Source organism: Heterocephalus glaber, unplaced genomic scaffold (assembly GCF_053883595.1).
Source record: "Heterocephalus glaber isolate CG9 unplaced genomic scaffold, H.glaber_assembly_v1.0 deba00001431, whole genome shotgun sequence".
Classification (NCBI taxonomy): domain Eukaryota; kingdom Metazoa; phylum Chordata; class Mammalia; order Rodentia; family Bathyergidae; genus Heterocephalus; species Heterocephalus glaber.
Window position 1 is genome coordinate 797,202 of NW_028258295.1, and position 18,239 is coordinate 815,440.

Below are 18,239 nucleotides of genomic sequence, written 5' to 3' on the forward strand. Positions count from 1 at the left end.
TGGATGTTTAATTTTACAAGAAATTTAAACTTTTCCCAAGTGACTGTGCCATTTTACATTTCCACCACAAGTAGTGACAATTCCATTTTTCTATATCCTCTCCAACAGTTTGTCAGTCTTATTTTTCAGTCTTTTTAATTGGATGTAAAGTAGTGTTCTTAATTTGCATTTTCCTTTGAATATGTTAAGCACCTCTTCTCATGGTTTTTTGGTTTTTTTTATTTTTGTTTTTACTTTTTATACCTTTCTGTGAAGTATCTGTTCAAGTTTTTGGGCCATTTTTTTAAAAAAATGTTTTTAAAAAAAAATGTTTTCTCTGCCTTCTGGGAGGTTGAGGCAGGAGGACTGGAAATTCAATCCCAGGCTAGACAATTTAGTGAGTTAGACCCTGTTGCAAAAAATAAAAAGGTTGAGAGATGGATATAGCAGGCATGAAGGCCCTGGGTTCAATCCCTAGTATTGGGGTTAGAGGATGGCTTTTCTTTGCATCATTACATTATAAGAATTCTTTATAAATTGAGAAATTTTTCATCAGATAACATATTTACTCCAATTTGGCTTGCATTTTCATTTTGTTAGTGATATACAGGAAAATGTTTAATTTTGATTAAGATCAAGTTATCAACTTTTGTCTTGCATAATTACTGCATTTTATGTCACACCTAAGAAGTTGTTGCTTACCTCAGTGCAAGCCTGGAATTTTCTCCTTGAGAAGGTTTTTGATAATGAATTTAATGTTTAATAGATCGGACTTTTCATATTTTTATTTCCTCTTTATTAGTTTGAATACTTTTTCAACAAATGTGTTCATTTAAACTGTAAAATATGATGCCATAAAGTAATTTGAACATTCCCCATTCATCCATTAGCATTTTAATGCCTATAGTATCCATAGTGGTATTTCCTTTTTAATGACTTATATTGATGTGATTTGCATTTTTTCTTTCTTGTTTTTCTTTTTTGAGAGAAAGAGAGGGTCTCGCTTTGTGGCCCAGGCTAGCTTTGAACTCGATCTTCCTGCCTCTACCTCCCTAGTGCTGGGCTCACAGTCGTGCATGACCACTCTTAGCTGTTTTCTCTTTTTCTTGATCATTCTGAGAGAATATCAATTTTATTGATCCTTTAAAAGAATGAACTGCTATGGTACCGCGCCTCCCAAATTCATATTAGAAACTTAATCACCAATTTGATGATATAAAGACTTTGGGAGGTAATTTAGGTTACCGCCTAAAGGTGAGATTAATGCCATTATAGAAGACTTCAGACAGCTGCTCTCCACCCTTTTCCTTCCCATCTACCATGTGAGGACACAGCATTCATTCCTACCAGAGGATAAAGCATTCAAGACACCATCTTGGAAACAGAGATCAGGCCCTCACTTCTAGAAGTGTGAGAAGTCTGTTGTTTATACTTTATCCAGTTTTCAGGTAGTTTGCTATATCAACACAAATGGTCTAATCAACTTTGGGCTCGATTGATTTTCCTCTTACTGCTTCTCTTCAGTTTCATTGCTCAGACTGTTGATTTAATTTTTTCCTTTATAAGCTCTTAAAGCCACAAAGTTCCTTGTAAGGACTGCTGTAACTAGAGTCTACAAATTCTGATACATTGTTTGTTGTTGTTGTTTTTGGTACCGGGGTGGAACCACTGAGCTAAATCCCTGGCCCTCTGTATTTTCATTATTATTAAGTTCAAAGTACTTTATTTCAGTGGGATTCCTCCTTTGACCAATGGTGTGGATTTGTGTTACCTGAGCCAGAGCTCTGGCTCCCGCAATGACTTTGCTGTCTAGTTCCAGGTTAGCAAAGTTACACAAGTTGTTTTGTGTATGATTTAGAAAGTGTAAGTGGAGCAGCAGCCACCTTTGGGAAGGTCACTTATCACCTATCTGATATGCCTATTGCTGCTCCAGATTCTGGGCCTGATTTTTGTTTCACTCCGTGATAAAGGGGATATTAGCTACTTTCCCATTGCTAGGACAAAATGTGCAAGACCCACAATATAAAAGAGGAGAGACTTATTTGGTTCACAGTTTCCAGTGGATTCAGTCCATGGATGGCCGACTTCCAGTTAGAAACACCATGGTGAGGGCTGGGGATTTAGCTCAGTGGCACTGCGCCTGCCTCCAAAGTCCGAGGTCCTGAGTTGGAACCCCGGTAACAGAAAAAAAAAAAAAAAGAAAGAAAAGCCATGGTGAAAGGGGACAGCAGAGGAAAGCTGCTCAATACATGGCAGCCAGGAAGCAAGAAGAGCCTGGGACAAAAGTACACCCTGCCAAGGGCCAGGGATTTAGCTCAGAGGTGCTACTGCCTGCCTTGCAAGGTCCTGAGTTTGATCCCCGGTACCAAAAAAAAAGTACACCCTACCAGGTCATGCCTGAAATGATCCACCTCCAACCAGGCCTGACCTAACAGCATTTTAGCTACTGAACTCATCAAAGGATAAGTCCATTGATGAGTTTAGCCCCCCATGATCCAGTCACCTTCCAAATATATGAAACTTTGGGGGGACATTTTAGATCTAAACTGGTGACAAAGGGTAGCAGCCCCCAATGCAGGGCAGTCTTGCCTCAAAGTTGGGGTTTAGAGATGAGAGGATGACAGGAGCTATTTTATCATAATGAGTTGTCCAGCTGAACCTCTCAAGTTCTAGTTTGTCCTTACTTCCCCCACCTCATATTCATCTTTCCTTCCTTTCAGCTCTGTCTTTTCACATTCCAGTGCCAGACACAGAAACAGTTGCTTCACATAGACTGTTAGGGAGCTTTCCCAATTGCCTATGGTTGAATCTTTACTTGCCTGCTGAAACAGAGCTTGGCATTCAGAGTTGCTGTGGAAGTCAGAAGCTTAAGGATGGGTTCTCAAAATTGGCCCTGTGTTATCTGCAGTTGGTTCTCTCATACAATTGCATTTAAAGTCGTTGATGACCTTGTTTCCAACAGTAAAGAGGATGTTGGAAGTCTATGGAATGCAGTAGCAAAACAGTTGAACTTCACCTATGTATACCTGTACTAAGTACCTGTAGAAGGCAAGACTTTGGAGGAACCAGTATTTTTTGCATACAACATTTTAGTGGAAATAATGGCTGTGATGGTGTTCATTAGTTACTCCTACGTGTATTGAGAAATGAGAGCAAAGAAAGTGATGAGCTCATGACTTTAAATTCCCAGTTCAGGGTCCAAATGAAGAACCACAAAATTCTATTGTCACTGAGGCTGAAATAGGAACCTATCCCACCCTTTTAAAATAAAGAAGTTTGCAGATTCACTGACTCTAGTTGCAGAAAAAGAATTTTCAGGTCATGTTAGAGAGATAAGAGAAGGGTTTATTAGGATGCACTGAATAGTAGAGTGTGGGTGATCAGAGAAGTGAGTCTCATTACAAGACAGATTGGGGTACATTTAAGGCTGTATCTTCAAGGTGGGTGGTCAAGATATGTATTCTCACTGTCAGGTTACAATGCAAGCCATCTACTGTGTTCACAGTTGAGATATGCTGCCCACCAGTATTGCTGCTTCCTGAGAATAGAGGAAGTACAACTTATAGGTGAAAAGGACAGGTTAAGAGCCCTGATTTATAGGCTCATTGTAAAAACAACTTTAGGATTTTTTTTTTTTGAGTGAGTTCCCTAGAAGGGAAAATGCCTTGAGTAACTTTTGTGTCTTGAAACTAGTTTTTCTTAATTTTAAAATCTCAATTTCCTTGTTTCCTTTCTACCTAGTTTTTATTTCTTCTATCTTACCTCACTATGACATAAAATAAACCCTTACCTCCTATAGGAGGTAAGGAGGTAAGGCCAAGATTTAGAAATCTATCTCAAAGTTAAGTTGTACAGACAGAAAGTTGAATTCCCATCCTTATTGATTTTATGTATGAATGAGAACAGAGCAAGAGATGGAGGGGGGAGCGGGGGGATATGGAAAGAATTGGGATCTGTTGTGCAATGTACCAACTACCTAAAATTAATGTAATCATTATATGTCTAGAGGTGGATGATAGGAGAGAAGGGAAATTGATTTAAAATAATTAAGATGTGTTAAGTTATGTACCTACTCCCTAAGTGAATGTGAACATTATATACTACAAAAGTGTACTAATAAAATAATATAATAAAAATAAACTTATGGCATTGATTGGGAAGAACTGGGACTCTAAACATATATAGGAAATAACAAACATTTCTATGAAACTAAGGACTTTAAATCTTTATTTGCCAATAGCAGAGAAAAATGCACAGTAGATAAGTGTTTTGAGATAGCACGTTTTAGCAAAAAGAGATAGGCATAAAATTGACATGGAGTCAGATATTGATTCTGAGCTTATATTTAGGAATTAAGCATCTACTGTATTGCAGATAGCTACCATTATTAAACCCCTATTTTGTGTAATATATTATACAGATCCCTTCATATCAATTGTGTCAGTTAATTTTCCCCAAAAACATAGGGGCAAATTTCATACTTTACAGATGAATAAATTGGAGACTGGCAGTGTAGGTAATTTGTCCAAATTACAGAGGAAGTTTATGGCAAAATGAAGCTTTGAACTCAGGACTTAAACTCAGATCTGCTTTATTTCACAGCCTATGAAATCGTCCTTTTTATTCATCCTAAATTAGCTACCCAACTCCTTAACGCCTCCTGGGGGAGTGGGGGTCTTCAAATTCTGTTCACCTCTTAGCCTCTTTTTCTAGGTTCAAGCCTCTAGGATTCACACATAGGTGTGAATGACTAACATCTTAATCACAAAGTGGTAGATCTATCTATGACTCAGGGATCATGAGAGCAACCTTTTATTTGCAGAATAAACAAGTCTGAAGAGATAAGGTACATTACTCAATGTGACATAGTAAGTTTGTAAACTGGAATGGTAGCTCTGTTGAGAAGGTCAAGAGGATAAAACATGCCAAAATTAAGTGTTCAAATGCTCTCTAAAGCCACTATGTGAATGAAATCATGCAAGGCAATTACAATTATAAATTTTTTATACTGTTGGATTTGTGGAAAAAGTAATCCTTCAATCACGTGGAGTGGTTGTGGATAATCCTTAAAAGATTTTATTGTTCCGTACCATCCTGCAGGAAATTAAGAAATTTGTTGATCAGCCTTTTGGGTTAGGAGCTGGCTGGAAAGTTTCCATTCCTTTGGGCATGCCAAACATTCAGCCTCTTGAGTAGGAATTAGAAAATGGGTGCTTGTTGATGGGGAAGTCCTTCACTGGGTCCACCTGCACAACTTGGTTACTGAGAATGAGGACTCAAAGTGGTATGAAGGAGTTTTTTCCCTTTCTTTTCCTGTCTCCTTTGTTGCAATAATTCAGTCCTAAATACATCAGGTGGGGTCAAATAAAGAACTTGAGACCCAGTGAGCTGAGGAGAGCTTTGTTCTCAGTCTGCCTATTACATCTCAAGATAATTAAAGGTCTATCATATATATTTAACTGATCTTTAAGAAATAAAGAAGGAAGTACTCATGGGCTGCTCTTCAATATTGCAACTGAGGAAGCCCTCTCTAAGGAGGTCACATTGGTAGAGACCTATTGAGATCTGAGAGAGAGGCATCCAGGATAGGTCTTTGGTATGTTTGAGAAAAGACAAGGAAGCTACCAGGACCTGAGCCTGATAAGATCTGGAAAGTTATAGAAATGAGAGGCATTTATAAGGACAAAGCTGAAGAAGTCAGAAGGGACAAGATGTGTTCCAGTCACCCGGGACAGAAGAGTAAAGAACCTGTGAAAGAGGGGAGGAAGACCTTGAGGTATAGTATCTGTGGACTTCACTGCAGGGTTGGGACCGTCCCAGAAGCAGAGAATTTTTCCACCATTGGTAACCTGCTTTGGGTCCCTGTGTGACTGGGGACAGCCAGCTTACCTCTCCAGTCTTTATTCCCCACATGTTTAAAGAAGAGCCACGTTTTCTATCTCTTCATGGAATGGGCTTCCCTATGAGACATTAAATATATGAATGAATAATTACTGGGAACTGTGCAAGTCACAGATATTAAAGTTACAGTCAGAAAAGCTAGACTAAAAGTAAATATTGATTCTCTGGGGGAATATTCTCTGTTATGCACTCTGAAATTGTATTCTTTCCAGCGGGGTTGTTCTCCCTTGTGTGTGGTTTGGATATGTTTTCCTGCTTAAAGATGAGCAGTTTCTGGGATCAGACTGTAGGTGGCGCAGTTATACTTTTTCCCATGTTACAGCTGTAAAAGCAAAAGCATCTACATTTTATGTCTAGACAGAAGACGTGCATGGAATCATAAAATCTTCAGACTGGTGGGATCCAGAAAGGTCATTTACTCCCTTTCTTGTCTTTAGAAAACCATGCTCCTAAATCAGCCTGGTGGTGATGCATGCTCCCTGCTGTGTCCCTTTTAACAGTGGTTAAAGTTCCACTGTTCTATCTCTGGTCATTTCTTTCAGGCTCAACAAAAGCAGCAAAAAGAAAGCTCACAAAACAACACATTTCAAATAAATTCCAGTATGTGCATGTACACATATCTTGCCCATGGGGCAAAATATCAGACTTGGTGATGCAAAATCTCAGTCATTCCATTCTGATAATTGAGTAATGGTTTTCTTTTGATTCTGTTTTCTTTGATTCTCGTGAAATGTTGTGTTTATCTGAGGTTGAGATTACCCAGTATTTTTGGATCAGATACAGAGGGAGAAAACACCAGGCAAGGATTTTTCCAAATGGCAGAATTAAGATGCAACATTTCTACAAGCTGGAGAAAGACCCATTCATTTCCCATTCCTTGGAGTCTCACCCACAGGAAGCATGTGAAAAAATTGTTCTCAATTATATGAAACTAGTACATTCCTGGAAGTTTTTCTATGAAGTCAAAATATCTGCATACTTATCTGACTTTCCATTTAGAAATTATAATTGTATTGTAGTTTTGTTGGTTTTTTGGTAGGCAAGCATTCTACCACTCAAATACCTCCCTAACCCCCCCCCACATTTTCCCTTTAAAAAAAACCTAGGTCTAAGAGTTAATGAAACCATGTTTAGGAATATAGTAAATACCTTTTAGATGTTAAAAGAAAAATGTTTTCATTGATCCTATTAATCATAATACTCAAATCAAGTTTTAGAGTACATGTGCAAACATCCCAGTAGGTCTGAGAAAAAAAAATAGCCATGAATTGTTTGAAATAGATGGTTGACACCTTTTCAATTAGATTCACACCCCATTTCTTATAGCAGGAGTGCAACATAGCTATCTTTGGGTGTTGCAACCTCTTCCCCCATGATTTTATAAAATAACCTAATTGTTATGAATGAGCAGGTTTGTTTGGAAGCAGCAGTTCATTAGCACATGAGAAAACACACAGGAACACTTCCTGGAATAAAAATTTTCAAATATGAATGTTTGAACAATAATGTTACTGTCATTTAGGTAAATAGGTTCATTCAACAAATAATTTTGATTAGCTATAGTATATCAGGCTAGAAAGTGGGGTAAATCAGTAAGTGATATTTTAAAAAAGTACAGTGGATTTGTTGATGGAGTCTTAGTTACTTTCTCATTTCCAGGACAAAATATCCAGTGGCCACAAGTGAAAGGAGGAAAGGTTTGTTTTAGCTCACAGTTTGTAGAGGTTTCAGTCCATAGTTGGCTAGCCCCAAGGCAAGGTAGCATGGAAAAGAAGAAACAGTCCGTGACAGAGGAGGCAGAAAAAAGCATCAGCAGTGAGCCTCCCTTTCCCTTTTTATGCCATTCGGGCTACAAACCTGTTGGTTGGTGCCACTCATACCCAGGGTGGGTCTTCTGTCTTCAATAAATCCATTCACCCACACCTAGAACTATGCTAAGCCAATCAGTGGACTAATCTAGTTATCACTCCCATGATCCAGTCCCTCCCAAAAGCCCTACCTAGGAGTACATGAGACTTGGGAGGACATTTTAGATATAAACCATAACAATATGAAATGTGTAAAAATGCTATGAGGCCATGTCAGCAGTACCTAGCAGCCTGGAATAAGGTTTCCCCTAAAGGATGTGACCTTTAACCAGAGGTCTGAGGGTGTCAGGCAGGAGGGCCAACAGAGGAGAGTTCCAGGTAGAAATAACTGGATGAAGGACAGTTCAGAGCTGAAGGAGCATGGGCATAAATATACCAGAAGAGATCTGATAGGTTAGGGATGTAAAGATCTAGAAAACTAGAAAAGAGATCTCCAGATCTAAACTCTGAAGAGCTTCTTGGACCTGGAAAGAAGTTGGTTTTGTATTACATGCAGTGAGAAGATGCTGAAGAGGGTTTTCAGAGAGGTGATGGGATTAGAAATGTATATGAGAACTCCTCACTGGTGTGTGATTCGGAGGGATGTAGTATGTGAGCTGAAGGACATAGATTTGGGAGTTAGCAGGATATCTATGTGAAAAAAAGCCAGAAAGAGATGGCCCAGAGAGTATGGGCTGAGTAAGAATAGGACGAAGGATGGAATTCTAAAGAATCTGCAAAGGTGAAACAGAGGAAGAGGAGCTGATAAAGAAATCAAGAAGGAGCTAGAGCAGCCAGATCAACCAAGAGAATTCTGCTTTGCGGGAACCAAAGTAAGAGAGTGCTTCCAAAAGCAGAGAGATGCAAGTAGTGACAAATACTGCCAGAAACCCAAGCAAACTAGGAACTGAGGACTCTCAGTGTTTAACCCAGGAAGGTCATGGGGGAGCTTGATGAAAGCATTTCAGTGGAAGGGCAGGAGCAGAAGCTAGATGGCCATGAACACATGCAATGGCTGGTTGGAAAGGGAAAAGAAGGCTCTTCAGAAGGACCCCTTAAGTGTGGGAGAGAGAAAGCCAATAGGGGATTGGATAAAGATGGGGCATGGTTTATAAATATGAGAAATTCAGAGGCTGCTTAAATACAGAAGGGAGAGACAGATTGAGGAGAGGTGGAGGAGGTACAGATGGAGGTTGAGAGAAGGCTGGATAGGCTGAGGCTCAAATCCCAATAGAGCAATGGCATTGCCCAGAAAGAAGTGTAGTCTGCTCTCCAGGGAGGTGTGAAGGGAAGAAGAATGGGTGCTTGGAGGCTTAGTGGCTAGGCCTTGAGAGCATTTTCTATGTGAGGGTAAAAGGTACAAGGAACTCCCTCTAGCATATTCATTGTTACTTGAATATGTTGGGGGTTTTTTTGCTTTAAACAATTTATTTAACTGAAATGCCACAGACTGACTTCCATTTATTTTGATACATCTTGTCCCCAAGGTGATTTAGAGATCTTCAAGCCAATATAAATATTTCATAAATATTTGGCCATTTGGGTATACATCTGCACAATACCTCACATCTTTCAGCAAGAAAAACACTGAAGAGTAAAGACCTGACACAATTAATTGGCTATAATGAGAATCTGCTCCAAATATTTGTTTCTCTGAGGTAAAGGCACCACACACCAGTTCAATTAAGAAAACCATCCTTACAACACAGGATGATTTTTTGTTTTGAAGTAGGGATTGGGGCATTCAGCTGCTAATTAGGTGCTGCCTGGCAGAGCTACATCCCCAGCTTATGCCATTAATTCATAGGGAGTCAGTTCCAACAGCTCAGGCTCCTTCCCATTGGCTCTCACAAAGTGTGCTTCTCTGGGTGGGGCAGGCTGGCGCTTCAGTTGAACCCAGGTACCTTTCTCTTTGGCTTCCTTCTTTTTCTGATCATTTTCCTTGACCTGTTTCAGGAAGCTATCTCGACTCTTTGAATGTTTAATATGCTCAATACACACATTAATCCTCTTGGCAAGTATCTTGCCCTTAACTCACTTGTTTACAACAATGCCAACAGTGTGCTCGGTAACATTGTAGACTCTTCCAGTTTTGCCATGGTAACATTTGTGTGGCATTCCTTTTTGAACAGTACCCATTCCCTTGATGTCTACAATATCACCCTTTTTGTAGATTCACATGTATGTGGCCAAAGGATCAACCCCATGTTTTCTAAAAGGCCTAGAGAACATATACCGGGTTCCCCTCCTCTTTCCCTTTGTGTTGGTCATTTTGGCAAATTACTGGAAGATGGCAGTTCCGGCTGAAAGGCTTACTTGAATATGTTATTCATTCAAGTTTAAATTCCTTGTCAATGGCAAGTTTTTAAATAGCATTTATGAAGTTGGGAAAGGAGTAGAAAATTCCTAAAATTTTGTATTTTTAAAAACAAATGTAGGCAAGTGGAATTCATGGCTAATACAAGGTCTGAAAGGAAGACATTGACTCTAAAAGTTCTACCTGGGCTGGGGGATTTAGCTCAGTGGTTCTGCCACCTGCCTCCCAAGTGCAAGGTCCCGAGTTCGATTCCCGATACCAAAAAAAAAGTTCTAGCTATAAGAATTGATGGTGAGTACTCTAAAGATATGAATTTAAGCTAAAACTATACCTCTTATTCTAATAAATATTTTATGATCAAATCTAATGGTTAGGTGGATTGAAACAATTCACCATGCATATTCAGATTCAATATTTTTTATCTTAGCATTTGGATAAATACATAACCACTAGTTGCAGCCGGATTATATTAAAATCAGATAGCTTAATAAACTTTATAGATCTAAATGATAATTAACACAATAACCCAAACTCAATTAGATACATGTATTAAATGCTGGCAGTAAGCAAGTGCTTTCCCTGATATCCACTTTATGTACATACTAAATATCACAGCATGGTCCAATAAGGATATACACAAATAGAGTTAATGACATTTGAAGAAATTTAACAGGATAAATAAATAATGTTCATATGTGTATGGAACCCATCCCGGAGGAGAAGAAGGCAAGGAAAGTGAGCACATTCCTTGTCTGAGAATTGTTACACAGAATCCAGTAATCTGAACCATAAAGGTTAATCTTCCTCACTGAACCTCAAGTTCTTTCTGTAATACTGAAAGGAAGAAGCCCTTGTCCTCTGGAAAAGGACCTATCAGGCATTGGGAGGACTCCTTCACAGCAGGCACCAAAACTCTATGTGTTATCACTCAGCTTACAGTTTTCTTTTTTTCTAACCCAAGAATGAAGACAGGAAAATGGGAATGTGCTGCTCAGGATTCTACAGAAAATTTCCTCTAGTAATCAAGATAACATTCCTTCAGATCTCAGCACCCTGGGAATCTTTACAAGACTTTCCTTATTAGTTGTTGTTAGGGCTTGTGCCTAGATGTCCCCCCAAGGCCTCATGCAGTCATACATGGGGCTTTTTCAGAAGTAGCTGAATCTAGAGTGTGTGATTAATGATTCATGGTACAATGCTCGGATTAAGGGTTCTAGGATTAAGAGTATGTGATGCTATGATTAAGGGTGGGTTAAATCAGTCCACTGATTGGTTTGGCATTACTCTAAGCCTGGTAGCCTAGGTAGAATATAAAAGGGACAGAAAAAAGCTGCAAAGGTCCCTTGCTTGCTTTGCTGTCTTCTGTCTGCCAAGAACTGCTTCTCTGTGATGCCCCTTTACTATGCCACCCTGCCTTGGAGCCCGCCAACTATGGGATGAAACTTCTACAAACTGTGAGCCAAAATAAAACTTTCCTCCTTTAACATTGGGTGTTGGGTGTTTTGTCTCAACAACAAGGAAAGTAACCAAGACAGTTGTCCTCTTCAAATATTGCATGGTTTCCCTCACATGAGAAACCTAAAATTTTAAAAAGTGACTAAAATGAAGGAGAGATAGTAGGAAACAAGAAAGCAGACTTTTGGAGATGGGGAAGGGGATCAGGGGGAGGAGGAGGGCAAAGGGATAAAAAATGATCAAGACATGTTACATGAATATACCAATTTCTCAAAATGAACATTATTGTTCTGTATTGCAAACATACACTAATAAAAGGGGACAAAATTGTCCTCTTCAGCAAAGTTGGGAGTCCACTACAAACTCATAGGTGTACAAGCATGCAAAATCTCTCTCAGGTTTCCCTCCTTCCCTCCCTCCCTTCGTTCCTTCCTTCCTTCCTTCTGTGTTGGGGTTTGAACCTAGGACTTTCAGCATGCTAAGTACACACTCTACCACTGAGCTATACCTACAACCTTCTTTGGTGTTTTGTTTTGTGGAGACAGGGTTTCTCTATGTTGCTATGTTGCCCAGGTTGACCTCAAACTCCTGGGCTCAAGTGATCCTCCTACCTCAACCTCTGAAAAAACTGGGACTATGGGTACATACCTGGCTCCCTTTCAAAAAACCAGTATTCAATTTTATCCATTTGTTTATTTTAAAACTGTTTTGATATAGAATGACTGATGTACAAAACTGCACGTATTTCAGGTGTTCAATTTAATAACTTTGGTTCTACATACACATCTATGAAACCATGACCACAATAATGGTAACAGATATATCCATTACCTCTGCAAGTTCCCTCATGTCCCTTTGCTTTGGTTTCACTTTTTGTGATAATTCTAAATAAATTTCAGAGACTTCAGATTTGATACAGCAGTTATGGAAGCCATAGTCATATGAGTTCTATTCCCAGGGAAGTGTCAAGAGTGACTGATTTCACCCATGCCCCCATATCATATGGGACCAAGTTGTTTCCCATAGGAATCAAATATCTGCTTTTTCTGAAGGCCACCTTCCTAGTTCTCTAGTTTGTGGGCACCTCGAATCTCACAGGCCAATTCTGGCCATCCAGTATAGGGCTGGAAAACTCATACCATTCCTCCCACCTGTCTTGGCTGCATTTGAAGCCAAAGACAACTGATATCAGATATTGTTGGGGGAGCAGAAGTGACCACTAAGAAAGCTGTACTCGTATACTTCCTCCCCCTTTCCTCATTCTCTTGTGAAAATCTAGCTGACTCCATTCTTTCTGAGAGGATTTCATCAGTCTTCCCTATTGCTATTATCTCATTCTTTTTGACCTTCATTTATTTAATTGCTCAGAAATGTCAAGCTCATTCTTGCTGGTGAATGTTAGGGAAGCTAGTGCTTTATAGTATATGTTTGATGATGTGTTCTAAGGAAAGACAATCACCTGGCAGCCATCTGCTTTCTTTACTTCTTTCCTGGGATGTCCATTCCCGGGTCCACATTGTGCCGCCTCAGACAATACTCCCAGTTAGGCTGTTTATTTGTAATGAGGGCTAATTGTGTGAGTCTGGGCATTAGGCAGACCCAGAATTCAATCATGCCTCTTGCCACTTGCTAAGTTTGAAGACTTGGAAAAGTTAATAAATTTCTACAGCCTCATTTTCATCATTAATAAAATGAGAATAGTGCAAGGATTATTGTTGCATTATATCAGGGCCTGACAGACAGTGGATTCTCAACCCAGCTGTTAGTAAGAGTCTGAGTTTTGATGTTTACCTTGTACAGTTGTATAAGGACAGGAACCATGACTATTTGCCTACATGCTGTGTGAGATATTGCCTTTGTACACACTAAGAGCCCCAGGTGAAAGGGATTTCCATTTCTCTATGGCTCACCCCCCACCCCCAACTACCCAAACAGAGGTGAACCTTAAATCAAACTGTATTTATTTGAGTTAATATATTTTGACAATCTTATTCTGGGTCTTGAATAACCTAAAGTCAAATGATACCAATCTTCAGCTAAAGAAATTTTGTGACCCTCCTACATAGACTTATACATAGCTGAGAAAAGGACTAGTATTCTGAGTGTTCGTATTTTTTTTATAAGAGTGTCATATTAAAAGGAAAAGCTTCACTCCTTTTATTTAAACCATTAAAAGAAAAAATAATAACAAATCTAGTTTTACAGAACTTAATTGGTTTTATTTGTGATTCTAGAATTGGGCAGCTGTTTGGACCAAAAATGGTTCAAAATGCCCTGCTCTACAACATGAGCTAGTTATATTTATTGGCAGAAAAAAAAGGAAGTGATATACTGTAAAAAGACAGGATTATTGGTTACAGCTACTGTCTGCCTTATTTGAACATGATTTGAACAATTACCTATTTGTTGAAGGTAGATTAAAATCTTTACACACAAAGTTAGGTTAGAGTTCACTATGAAGGGAGAAACCTCTAGGGCAAACTTGAAATACATTCAGAGGCAGCTTTGAACCAAATGTAACAAACTGATATTTATTAAGTTTCTACGTCGTCTCAGTCACTGTGCTAGATGCAGATGCCATCATGAGAAATGAGACAGCCGTGACTTTTGCCTAGTTTTTCCTAGACTAGCTTAGAGTAGTAGCTTAGACCAGCTTAGTCTAGGCTACCTTACAGTCTCATAGGGAGAAACCATTAACAGAAAAACAGATAAATTGATGTGCCATGAAACCATCACCACACTGTGAGTTAGACCATGGTGGGTCACCCTGCTTTGGAAAGAATGTTCAGAAAAGCCTCTCTCAATGGGCAATATTTAATCCAGACTTACAGGATAAATTGCTGACAACTAAAAGAAGAGAGAGGGAGAAATCACTGCATAAAGTGGGAGGGTGTAAGGCTGAAAAGTTCTGGATATGGATCTGGGAGCTGAATGAATAAAAGAGGAACAGATGGTGGGGAGTTTGAAGAGAATAAGAGGCACTTCCTAAGAAATGTGTTCTTACTTCTCCTGTTGTTTCCCAGAATACAAGGAGCTTATTCAAAAGTGCTCTTAGAAAGAATCTACCTGTTCAACCATTTAGAGATTGATGTGCATTGATTCGAATGGGAGTATAGTAATTTTGGAAGGACAGGTTAGGTTTGGTACCAATTCAAGTAATTTGAGTTGCCCTATTCTTTGTAATTGGCTCATCACCTTTTAGTATAGAAAACTGCTATAGCTCAGATATCTTTGTGTTAGGAATCCTCTGTACATTCAGCAGGTAGAGGCATCATTAATATATAGCAGGAGTTTTTTTCTTTATAATAAATTGTAATAGTCGTAGTCTCCAAAATTTTCTCTTGCTACATTTTCTTTAGTGTTTTTGGAAGTAACAATTATAAATTCCTTGCAGTCAAAAAAATTGTAAATGAAACTTTTTTCAGGAAGTTGACAACACTGTTGCTATGGTGAGGATAAATGTCCCTCAAAGGCCCATGTATTAAAAGCTTGGTCCCAGCCTGTCGAACTCCTCTGAGAGGTCTAGTGGGAAGAAGTGAGGTCGTTAGGGGTGTGCCCTTGAAGGTGACTGTGGGACTCCCTGTGTCTTCATCTTCCTCTCTCTTTACTGCCCACTGGCTCTGAGGTAAGCAATGTGTTCCACCATAGGCTCCCCACTATGATATTCTGCCTCATCACAAGGCCCAAAAGCAATGGGTCCTCTTGACTATGGACTACAACCTCTGAAACTGTGAGCAAAAACAAACCTTTCTTCTTTTCAAGTTGATTATCTTAAGTATTTGTTATAGTAATGGAAAGCTGACTCCCAACATAATCAAATTCATTGTTCCATTCAAATCAAGCCTCTTACTTGGCTAGGTCAATTTGATTTGCTGTGTTTTTGTTTTTGTTTGGTTTGGTTGTTTGTTTTGTTTTTTACAAATTATCTCCCACCTATACTTTTGGAGAGTTGTGTACTCGTACTCACAAATCACAGAAACTTAGCAACACTGCCCCAAATGCTCTCTGTCCCCTTTTTGCCCTCCCTCTTCTATCCCAGTCATCACATGTGCTGTGGTAAGGGTCAGCCTGCTCTGTGCCAGGCCTGAGAAAAAACTTCAGTGTCCAGTACTTGTAAGAAGGTTCTTAGGGGTAGCAGGCTGCCTCCTCTTACTGAGTGACCTCCATGATTCCTTTTGGAGCCCTTCTTCCTCACCTGTTGTTCTTCTTAGCAGAGTTAACATCAACCCCTCATGCTGACTTAGATGTACCTCACTGGATGTAACAACAAAATAATGAATCAATCAAGAGGGAAAAGCTATTTATCATGTCCCTCCTTGGCCTTTAAAACATGATAATAGTAATAATGAAAGCAATAACCTTGAGTGAAAGCAGTCATCACTTAACTGTTAATGAGTTGATATATGTAAGGCTTTTCTGATTGCCTGATGTATATGAAATAGACAATACCTATTAAGTATTAGCAAATATTATTATTATCATTTTCAGTCATTTTTATTTTTATTTTGAGACAGAGTCTCACTAAGTTGCCCAGCCTGGGCTCAAATGTGCAATTCTTCTACCTCAGCCTCCTAAGTATCTGGGACTATAGACATGTGCCACCATGCAAGGGTATATTTTTTATTTATGCATATTGAGCATAAACATTTATTATTTTTTATATCTATATATGCACTTTTAAATTCCTTAGGACATTGTTCTAAATTTTTCTTCTTGTTTTATTATTTTTTCCCTTTAAGGATAATTTTTACAAGGTCACCCAGTTAGCTAGTGATCAATACAAAATTCATCCTCAAGCTGGTCTGACCTCAGAGTCCACTTCCTGCCTACACCTCCAAGGTTGTTCACTTATACTCCAGTTCCATGCCCTATGGTATTGCAAGTGCTTTAACAATACTTTTATATTTTCCACTAAGGCACTAAAATGACTTTTCTAAAGAGGTCAAGAAGGTAGTTTCCTTAGAGAATAGTCAGATCAAAAGCAAGACAGTAGCATTTGGTGGGTGGCTTTTCAATGCAGAACTGCCCAGAGGTGTAACGATGGATGGGCTGACCTCTTAGATCCTTTCCAGTCCCACAGCTCCAGGATTGATTTGCCAATGAAAATGTCAGGTCCTTTCTTCCATAAAATGATGTATGATAGTTTGAGTACATTCTCCACTTCCACCCCCACCTCCTTAGAGCTGATTAAAAAGCAAAGATTAAATCAGCAGAAGCAATGGAAAGGAAGAATTTCGCCAGGAGTGATGAGGTTTTCCTGAGGCAAGGTAATTGAAAGAGTAGAGGGAGTGAGAAGGAAAATACTGCAGTGTGAGAAGGCTGTGATGATCGGGTATAAAGGGAGTAGACAACTCATAGGACAGATGCAATGAGCTATGAGAGCCATCACTTTGCACTGATCAACAGGCATGAAATGTAAAAGTTCTGTTCTTTTGAAAGGAATATACTCTAATTAAACAATTTGAGAACCCTGCATTTCTAACCAAGAAATAAGAGGTCATCTTTAAATCACAATTCAATCAACAAATGACCACTGAGTGCCTCCTCTGAGCCACACACTCTTGTGTGTTTGAAGGATACAGAAATGAGCAAGGGATCTAAATCATTGCCCTCCTATGGCAGGCATAAAATAAGCAAGATCGGTAAGTAAAACATATGGTATTCTAGCTAGCATCAAGCTCTGAGGAGAAAATAAAGCAGAAAAATGGATAGGTAATAAGAGGAGAAGGAGTAAGATGTGGCAATGCTTCATAGGATATCAGGGCTGCCTTGCCAAGGAGATGCCTGAATAAAGAGTGGAAGGGAAGAAAAGAGTAATAATGGAATTGGCTGGGGAGAATTCCAGGCAAGGGATGCTATGCACATTTCTGAGGTGAGTGTGGGCTCGGTGCCGTTAGAATGGTGGGAATGCCCACGGAGCCTAGAAGAGGGTGGAGTCAGAGTTAACAAAGGCCAGATGGTGCAGAGCACTGGAAAGATTTGAAAGGACTTTGGGCTTCCCATGGAATGAGATGGGAGCCACTGCAAGTGATGGAGCAGACAAGGGACATGGTCTTACACTGTATCAGAGTCACTGTGATCCAGGATCTAGGTATGGGGAATAAGCTATGTTCTAGGAAGAGGGAAGCAGGGAAATCAGTTAGAAGGCTGCTGCAATCATCCATTCAAGAAAGGATGTTTGCCTGGACCAGAATAATAATAGTAGTAGAGTATAGAAATGTAGTTAATTTCTGGATGTATTAAAATAGTACACATTTGAAGATGAAAATGAAGACAAGTCTCAAGGAAAGGAAGAAATATTTCCTAATTATCTGTCTCTCAATTTTTCTGCCACATCTTATCATTTCACCCAAAGAACAATGACCCTGGGTTAAGACTAATTGTGTGGCAAGTTAATTTACGCTTTTGGCTGGTTTCTACTAAGATACACCCAAAGGGGCAGGTCCATTTCCTATATTGGCAGGAAACTACCTCATATTTACATGAAGCACTGCTCTGGGCACTTTGTGTGGAGATACAAACCACATAAGGTACACTGCTTACCTGTGAGGAACTCCTGTTCTAGTGAGGGAAATGTGTAGGCAAAAATTCCAATGTGATGGAATAAAGGATGAGCCCAAGGTATAAGTAGAAGCACAAACTAGGGCACTTAGCTCTGCCCTCAGGAAAAAGTTTGCTAGGGAGATTTGAAAGATGTAGGAGTTGGCCAGGGGTCAATGAAGAGAGGATATTCCAGGAAG

General features: G+C 39.4%; 1 pseudogene; it reads right to left on the reverse strand.

Annotated features, from left to right (window-relative positions):
• Positions 1–9,500: 9,500 nt before the first annotated feature.
• Positions 9,501–10,013, reverse strand: LOC106008308 (large ribosomal subunit protein eL21 pseudogene; annotated as a pseudogene).
• Positions 10,014–18,239: the final 8,226 nt, after the last annotated feature.